This window comes from Mastomys coucha, unplaced genomic scaffold (genome assembly GCF_008632895.1).
Source record: "Mastomys coucha isolate ucsf_1 unplaced genomic scaffold, UCSF_Mcou_1 pScaffold15, whole genome shotgun sequence".
Classification (NCBI taxonomy): domain Eukaryota; kingdom Metazoa; phylum Chordata; class Mammalia; order Rodentia; family Muridae; genus Mastomys; species Mastomys coucha.
The window spans coordinates 8,504,732-8,514,370 of record NW_022196897.1 but is presented as its reverse complement, the minus strand read 5'-3'; the positions used below and the strand labels follow the sequence as shown (position 1 = coordinate 8,514,370).

General features: G+C 43.7%; 1 protein-coding gene across 17 annotated transcripts in view; it reads right to left on the bottom strand.

The window, feature by feature from the left end:
- The window catches only part of Kiaa1217 (KIAA1217 ortholog), a 530,454-nt gene that overhangs the window by 81,140 nt on the left and 439,675 nt on the right, over positions 1 to 9,639 (bottom strand). The window contains exon 1 of one of the 17 annotated variants that reach the window (XM_031369136.1): positions 2,949 to 3,310. The exons of 15 other annotated variants lie outside the window; for them this stretch is intronic. The gene's annotated coding sequence lies outside the window, so the exon portion shown is untranslated. Of the gene's footprint in view, positions 1 to 2,948; positions 3,311 to 9,639 lie in introns of those variants that run through there. One more of the 17 variants, XM_031369137.1, reaches the window with a different exon arrangement.

The following is a 9,639-nucleotide window of genomic DNA, read 5'->3' as shown; positions in this document are numbered from 1 at the left end:
CTCTGTCTCTCTGTCTCTGTCTCTCTCTCTGTCTCTCTCTCTCTCTCTTTCTCTCTCTCTCACACACACACACACACACACACATACCAGATGATAGTCTGTCTCTGTCTCTCTGTTTCTGTCACACACACACACACACACACACACACACCAGATGATAGTCTGTCTCTGTCTCTGTCACACACACACACACACACACACTCCAGATGACACTGTCTCTCTTTCTGTCTCTCTGTCTCTCTGTCTCTCTGTCTCTGTCTCTCTCTCTCTGTCTCTCTCTCTCTCTCTTTCTCTCTCTCTCTCTCACACACACACACACACACACACACACACACGTACCAGATGATAGTCTGTCTCTGTCTCTCTGTCTCTGTCACACACACACACACACACACACACACTTCAGATGACACCCAGAGGGGTGAGAAGAAAAGCCAACGGCAGCATGCCATAGCCATGGATAAGGTTAATGGGCTTGTCTGGGGCTGACAGCTTCTGCTCCTGCCTTTTATGTCAATCCTTCTCTGGTCTGTAAACCTGACCAAATCTTTCCAACCATGCTCAGCCTCTTGGATCTGAACTTCCAGGTGAATGATTTACTAAAGTTGATGTCTAAGACCCTCTTTTAAGCTCTTAAGCCCAAAGATTTCAAATTAGTCAGGCTTAGTCACTGAGGGAAGGAACACCAACCATCCAGGTTGGGTGCAGTTCCTGAGACATGAATCTAAAGGACTATTTCCTCAAAAGCAGACAGAACATTTCTCGCTCCTGCAAATTATATACAAGCAAAGAAACTGCTAAACCGTGGGGGAAAAGCATAGAGTAGAGAAATGTCACTGTAGGTGACATGGACCTTAGAAACACATTATTAACACATCATTCTCTATATGCTGAAATTTATATGAAAATAACACTCACCTGAGATATTTTGGAAAAGGCACAAAAAATGGTCAGCCTGCCTCAGAGCAGGATGCCAGACCTAGGACGCCTGAGATAGGAAGGGACAATCTGGCACAGCCCTGGTAGAAACCCACAGAGAACGCAGATTAGTGGAGGAGCAGCCAGGGAACAACCAGTGGGAAAGAAGTTTATGGTCAGAAGACAGGGATGCATGTGCCTGGTCAAAGGCCACTTTTGCTAACATCAGAGAAAGGAGGTGTGGCTGGTGTATGAGAAGCCGAGGGGTGTGGCAAAACGGCTCCAGCAAACAGGGGCAGAGGCTTGTTCAGATGGCTGGGGGCTGCTGAGCATCTGTAGAGAAACCAAGCAGCTTCCGGGGATATTTAGGTGGGCTGGATTTTGGTCAACCCTGGATTTCAAACTAACAATAACAACAACAACAACATAGCATATATTAATTTACAGAAGGAATTTCACTTTGAATTGCTCCTATTTTGCTTTAATAGTTTAATACAAACTGCCTTTATCCTGAAACCCCAAACCTGTGTCACAGAGCAGCTGCACCCCAGGTGAGAACTTTGCATAACAAAACACTAAGTATTTTCCGCTATTGAGCTGTGTCTTCAGGAGGGGCTAGGTAGAGCACTGGAGAAGGCGAAGGGAAGCCCGCAGCCCTAACTTTGGAACCTCCCCCTTCAATATTCTTTAGTGAAGACTCGGCTCCATTACCAAACTCACTCCCTGTTCTGTCCCACAAACACGGGTGGTTTTGTTTTTTGTTTTGTTCTTCCCCTCTCCCCTGCAATTTAGTGTTTGTGGAAAAGAAACAGTGTAAGCCAGCAACAGAAACAGCCACTCATCTCGTGCTTCCTGTCCTCACCTTAACTTGTAACCTGGTCTGGGGTGAACAGAACATCAGAACACCTGAAATAGGTCAGGCTTTGAAGGCTCCCAATTTACAAAACACCAGATAAACAAGAGACCCCCAAACAACAAGAACAACAAAACTTTCCGCAGCACAAGATGGTATTTTGACACTGAGTAAATATGACAATTTCTCTATTCCCAATGGAGGCTGTCTGTACTGAAATGCTCAGGGACTGGTGAGGCCACGCAGTGTCACACGCAGACACAAACACAAAGGCTCTGGAGGGAAAGCCTGGGTTTAAATCTCAACTCTGCAGGTTACTACCGTGTGATCTTGTTACTTTAGTCTCCCTCAGCCTCAGTTTTCCAGTCTTCAAATGAGTATCAGTGTGTACAGCATACAGTTCATATTGGTTAACAATGTCTTGCATAAATAATCTAATAAGTGGGATCCAAACACTTCAGTATTGATGAGCAGATCCATGAAGGTTTGTGTTCCTTTAAGAGGAAGCTGAGGAGTTTAAAAGGGCATGGCCCACATTAAATTCATTTAAAAGTACTCCATTGTCACAGGTGAACATGATTTCTGTCAATGGCTTTCAGGTAACCATTAAACACCACATAATAGGCTGTGACAAAACTAGACACTTGTTCAACATTCCCTCCTCGAGCTTAAACTGATATCTTCTTATTAAAGAATTTAAGATGAATTTGCCAGGAAAAACTTCCCCAGAATGCTACAAGCCACGCACAGCTTTCTCTCATTTCTCTTCAATTCTCTCCAGTGATCTCAGAACTGAATGAAAGACAACATCTTTAAGAAAATACTGGAGACTGCCACAAACCCATAAATGAAAAAGCCCTGTTCAAGCAAACTTCACTGACCTTTCAAAAGCTTTGCTAAACTACAAGGTTAAATAGAAACAGGTTTATAGATCACGGATCTGTAGATTGGAGACAGTCCCAGTGGAATCAAAAGGGGATCTTTAAAAACATAGCAATTCCAATATCAATGAGATCGCTTTCAAAGCAGCATGCAAGAAGTTCCTACAAACCTCTTCACTGGAGAGAATACATTATACATATTGCAAGGGTTTAGAAAAGGGTACAATCTGTGCCAGAGCCCGGACAGAGGAATCTCGAAGGATCGCAGTCTGTTTTAAAGGCAAATCAGATCTTACCTTTCATCTTCCGTGGTCTGCTCTTTTCTAGAAGAAACTTTCTAGACTCGCAGAGACCTCAGAACCACCCATCTGTCGAATGCTTCCAGCTCTGTCTGTCTTCATGGTGACTAAATGCTAGGCTTTGCTTTCTTACAGAAGGAAGCCTTTAGTCAAAACATGTGGTTTAAAGGAGCAATAGCCACCCTCGTTAAAACTATTTTATGGACATTCAGAGGTATTACTTCTCTCTGAGAGTTAAAGCTGCAGGAGTGCATTTTTCCTGTTCCGGAAATCAGCCTAACGAAAACCAATGCTGAGCCAACGAGAAATGTTTCTTCCCTGTGTGCTGTCTGGCAGAAACTGCAGCCAGATCAAGGAAACACGTGATGTTTATAAATACAATATGGCTCATGTTGTCATAACCTCTCAATGACAAAAAAACGTGTAAGGACAAGGCAAGTGGCCATGCAGCAGGAAAGATGAGATTTGCACCCGTTGAAAGCTGCCTATCTGATGTGCATGTAGCCCTCCTGCCTCTGAAAAAAAAATGAAGAGCTGAGAACACGGTGGGAAGAAGTGGGGGACAGACTCTGCATTAAAATGTGCAGGCTGGTTAGTCACTGCAGTAAGAGTCATTCCTCATCATCTGCGAAACGGTCATCCTAAAGGCACAGGTGAATAGGGCATCCTGGAGCTCACTGATCATAACCAAGACCCACAGTGTTCACGGACAATGATAGAATGAAGGGCTGGTTTCATACAGCCTGGAGCTGATGAGAAAGAAAAACAACAGATGTTGATCTGGGAGTCGGGCATTGGCTATTCTGATCTCCTGGTTGGCCAGGTCTGGAAGCAGTGGCTACAACATTTGTTTTGTTTACTGTTACAGGATCTGCAGAAAGCATGGCTGGTGGATAGAGCTGGCTCCACAGCTCTAGGGGAGAGAGATCTACATTTTATAACAGTGGGGTGATGCTTACTGTTGTAAAACCATGACGCTTAGTTTATAAGTTTGAAGATATTCGAAATGGCAATAACCTACTCCATCTAAAGTCAAATTTTGTCCTCAGGACAAATTATGTACAGAGCAATATGCAGTTTCTTATTTAGGTTTGTTTACTGGAGAGAGCTAGCTTACTTTCTACGGAAGGTGAGTCAACTCCTGGAACTCCTGTTTTGAGGGGATAAAGGCTGACAAACGTGCAGTGCCCACCATTTGCTGCATCTGAGAAAGCCTGACTCCTCACACTGTTATTCTCATCTTAAACTCCAGGGAAAATAACTACTGTCATATTCCAGTGATGGAATGGAAACGATAGGAAGGCGAGCACTGGGAATGAGCTGAAAACCACCAACAGCCTCATTTACAGACTATCGTATTGACCATGGTAGATAACTCAATAGGAAAATGCTGACCTAAGTAATATTTCCCATGACTGCATTTAGTGAGGATCTACGCAGAATGAGATACTGAGAGAGCCACAGGGAGTCCGAAGATGAATAAAAGAGGGACCGGACCTACCTGGTCTCTGAGGAATGTAGTGTTCAGGAGAGTGTGTCCGTAACTACAGCATAAGCAAGAGAGGAGAGCGAGCTAGGAGGATGGGGGTAAAGGGGTATCTATGGAAGTTGTAAGAAAAAACAGTGATATGGAAAAGGAAGGGAATGAAAGGTTTAGTGATGAAGAGAGTCACTTCTGAGCTAGAACTTTAGGAAATGATAGCTCACAGATGTGGAGATGACCCATGGCCACTGTTGATGGAGACCAAGGAGATGGTGATGGCCATAGAAGCGATCAAGAACCCGGCTTTTAAGTTCTTCCTGGCTCTGCATCCAGCTCCGTCTCTAACTGTGGTACTAGATGGGCTGACTAACTAGCTTCTCCTTCGGGCTGGAGAGATGGCTCATCGGTTAAGAGCACCGACTACGCTTCTGAAGGTTCTGAGTTCAAATCCCAGCAACCACATGGTGGCTCACAACCACTTGTAATGAGATCTGACACCCTCTTCTGGTGTGTCTGAGGACAGCTACAGTGTACTTATTTGTAATAATAAATAAATCTTTGGGCCTGAGCAAGTGGGGGTGACCAGAGTGAGCACCATTGACCAGGGTGAGCAGAGGTCCTAAAGTGAATTCCCAACAACCAGATGAAGGCTCACAACTATCTGTACAGCTACAGCATGTACTCATATACATAAATAAATAAATTTAAATAAATCTTTAAAAAAAACAACAAAAAACTAGCTTCTCTTTTGTGTGTGAGTGCATGAACAGATTTCTCTCTCATGGTATGAAAATCAAATAGGAGTGAATACAGTCAAAATACTGAAAAAGGTGCTAGGCACAGAGTCAGTGAGTCATAACATCAGTTTCTAATACTTGCCAGCTGCATGAGCTGAGGAGCGGCTTCTTCGGCCTCCGATTTAGCATCTGAGAAAACTGGAGTCAGCACACCTATTTTGCAGAGTTATTGACTTGAAACTTAGTTAAAATATAAAGTACTTTCCCATGCTGCTTACACGGGAAGGTCTGTGATCTGACATCAGGAACAATGGTACCCAGAAAACACTACTTATGTCTGCATAGATTTTGTAGAGGAACTAATAACACTCACATGAATTATTATAATTCTGTAAGAAAAAATAAAAGGCAAGTGGAATATCTGACAAGAGGAAGGAGAAGAACAGTGACATTAAAGAAGGAGACCAGGAACAACGCCAGCACACAAACTACTGCCTGCAAATGCCTGCAGTCTTGCTGTGGGTGGGCCACAAATGTAATTCTAAGCTTTGGAGTAGCAATACAAAGAAGGAAAATGATCATGTACAAGGCTCCCAGTGTCCACACGATAAAAATAAACCAGGAGAAGGGAACTATTCTTGGGGATGAGACTGGGGATATTTTTACAGCAGTCCTCACAAAGGGTGGAAAATGAACTTCACAGTACCTGGAGCACTGCAGCACCTCTTGTCCTGGACCATGCCCGCACTCCATGCTCACTGCCCCTGCAGTTGCCACATTGGCTTTCAGGGCAATATGCAGGAAAGCATGTTATGATCTGTGCCTTTAAAAGACATACTGTCTATGGGATAAAGTGAACATGACCCAAAGGGTTGGAACAGGACAAGATGTGTCCGCTTGCCTCTGAAAGAGCATCCAAAAGCTTTGCGCAGTGAGCAGTTTTTCATATAAGTTCTAAAAGCAGTCCTTAATTTTAATTACTTTTAAAACATTTTTCTGTGGGAACTTTAAAACATAAAAGAATGAAACAATGTAATGAAGCCCTGGTTTTCGAGACAGGGTTTCTCTGTATGGCTCTGGCTGTCCTGGAACTCACTCTGTAGACCAGGCTGGCCTCGAACTCAGAAATCTACCTGCCTCTGCCTCCCAAGTGCTGGGATTAAAGACATGTGCCACTACTACCTGGCATTTTCTTTTTAAACATTTCTTTTTGTTTTGTTTTGCTTAGCTTTTGAAACAGGTTAATTCTTTTTTTTTTTAAAGATTTATTTATTATTATATGTAAATACACTGTTGCTGTCTTCAGATACAACAGAAGAGGGTGTGAGCTCTCATTACAGATGGTTGTGAGCCACCATGTGGTTGCTGGGATTTGAATTCAGGACCTTCAGAAGAGCAGTCGGCGATCTTAACCACTGAGCCATCTCACCAGCTCTTAAGTATTTCAATGCTGATTCCTCTATTTTTTTCTTCCATTGTTGGAGTGGTTTTAAATAAAACACCCTTCACCATGCCATTTAACATGTAGCTACTTTAGTGAGCATCTTTGTTTTAAGCCAACCTGTTATTGTAACCCATACAGTTGCCGGTTAACCCTTTCCAAAGCTTTGAAGCTGCCTGCCAGTTGGCTCATTGTCTTTTGGATGGACACCTAGCCTCATGGCACAGCCTTAAAACCTGGAACACTTCTCTGCTTCCGCGTGCTAGTCGTTTGTTAGAGGGAGGAGTGAGAAGGCCGTCCTTTGATGTGGAAAAAGAGAAGGCTTAGTCCATTTTGTGTTGCTATAGCAAAATATATGAGGGTTGCATTTTTTTCTGAGGTGCGGGTTGCTGTTGGCCCCAACCTTCATCCTGTTGGCTAGGACATCCAGATCGCATGGTGTAGGTGAATGGTGAGGGCAAATCTGTTAAAACAGTATGGCAAAGGAGCAGAAAGGGTATTGATCATGTAACAAAGGTGCTAAGCATGCGAGTGGCCTTGCTCTATGATAACCATGGCTGCCATAACTGACCTGTTTGGGAACTAAATGAATCTTTTTTGCATTGGTTCTCTGAGGGCCCAATCACTTCTCACTAGACCTCTAATAATCCACCTCTCACGATCATGACATTGCATGTCCCATTTCTGATACACAAGCCTTTAGGGAATACACTCAAACCATAGCAGGCAGACACAAATGGAGATGTAGGTCCCTCTAGATGCCAGGAACAGGAAACACTTGACATGGGAAGAATGGAGAGGCTGTGAAATGTGGGCACTGCAGTTAAAGCAGGAGCTGAGCACCTTGATTATGCCAGCCTCCTGCTCACTAGCACTCCATTCCTCTAGCTGAGCAACTGCTTAACACAGACAAGTATTTGTCAGCGATACAGACATGGACTTATACCAATGTCTGATTCAAACTTTCGTCTTAAGGATTAAATGAAATTGTATTTGCAAGTGCCTAATAAAAACTTATAAATTAGCATTTATAGAAATAGTAATACAAGCGTTGCCAAAAGGTTGTAACAGAAAGGTCTACAGAATAAGGGAAACAAGGGTGTGTTTGGATGTAGGCAAAGAATTTAACCATGGTATGTAATGGAAGCCACTGGTTTCTAAGGAGACCCTTCTTTGGTGTCAAACACGTAACTCAAATAGAACAACTGGGAAGCAGCAACTGACTTGGGTATTGGTAGTTAATTCAAGATGCAGGGTTAATTCTGTGAGTGTGTCCTAAATGCAAATCTAGCAGTTTCTGCATTCAAGTAAAAGATTAAAGACAGATGAGTAAGATCCACAGTAGGCAGAAAGCATTTCACAACGACAACAGAGAATCCTGGGAAGTAATATTGATGTACACAAGAAATAGGGAAGCCCCAAATTGTAAGATAACCATCAGGATTAGTGAACAGGAAGCCAAAAGTCTCTTTTGAGAGCCACAAAACAGAATGGATGACCTTTGAGGTACATATAATTTGTGAGTAAGCACACATAAGTTATTCAGAAGGGCCTGCTCCATTTGGTGGGGCCACTGCCCTGGGAATTAAATTATCAAACCTACCTGATGTAAGGAACAAAAGCCATGTAACTAAATTAGATTGGGGTGCTATACACCCACGTGGAAAGAATCAGCAGGTTCAGAAACTCAGTTAGGTATGTTCAGTTTTATCCAAGAACAAGTCTCATTAGACAGAGAGGCCTCAGCAATGCTCAGCTACATGTTAATGGAACAACTAGATGCCTGCTTCCCCACCAACATAAATTCCATGTACACTCAGAGGCTCATAACCTCAGAGTTAATTCTTTGGTCTAACTTGCTTCCTGGGCTACCCCATTCAATCATAAAAGCACTCTGGGAGAACTGCCTGTAACCTGCTGATGAACAGTCTTGACATTTCTTCTGACTCAAAGGCACCGTATTTAAAGTCCTTGTTTAAGGAAAATCTCGAGGTCATAGCAGAATGCAGGCATTACTGCTACAGCTTCTCTGCTTATTTCAACCCATGTCTTTTTCATATGCATATTTAGTGGGAAGGAATAGTCAGCCTGCAGGGCTGGCCCAGGCTGTCTCTGGAGGCTGGTGAGTGAAATCCAAGGACATCCAGGAAACTGCAGTGGCTGATGGGAGTTATAGGGAGTTGGTCTGGTTCTGCTTGCATTCAGATGCTAAATTCTGTACAAAGTGATGCTAAGTAACCTAGCCCCCCAAATTAATTGGCCATTAAAAGATTGAAGCCTGTGATTGAGCAGCAGGTAGATGTGGATGAGTTTTCTGGTACCTGGCTGGAGATCACAGGGGAGAGAGGACAGAGGAAGAGGACGAAGCCTCAGTGAGAGGAGATGGATCATGAGCACATGGCCAGGAGAAACAAACTGCAAGTAACAAGGGACAGTTGGCTAGGATGCTGAGAGGCAGGAGAATCTTAGAATTTAAAATGGGGGCATTTAATACAAATGGATGGTGTATAACTTTTACCTAAAAGGACATGGAGGGCCACTGTAGCCAGCCAGAAATATAAAATAGCCAGTTCCAGGAACCTAGAGCCTCAGGGCTCTGGTTCCCAATACCTGCCCCTCCTGAATGATCCACAATGAGGGCGGAACTAGGAATGAAGGTCTACTGGTTTACGAGGCTCTCCACCCTGTCAACCAGTAGATGAAGATTACATTCCTAGAATGGATGTGTTCCCCTTCCTAACTGAATACCTTGGGTCAGGTACCTCTGAAAGTTTGCCCTGTTTATGTTCTATTTCCTTGGTAACCCTCTTCCCGCCCCCTGCTTATGGATGTTCCCTTAAATACCCCACACTTCTTGTGTTCCGGTGTCAAACTCTGGCCAGCATGGTCACAAGATCAACCCCGGTACTGGTATCCCCAATAAACCTCATGTGATTGCAGCAAGTTCGGTCTCTCGTGAGTCATTGGGTGGTCGCGTTGTCCCGAGACTTGAGTAAGGATCTCCCCAGTTCTGGGGGTCTTTCATTG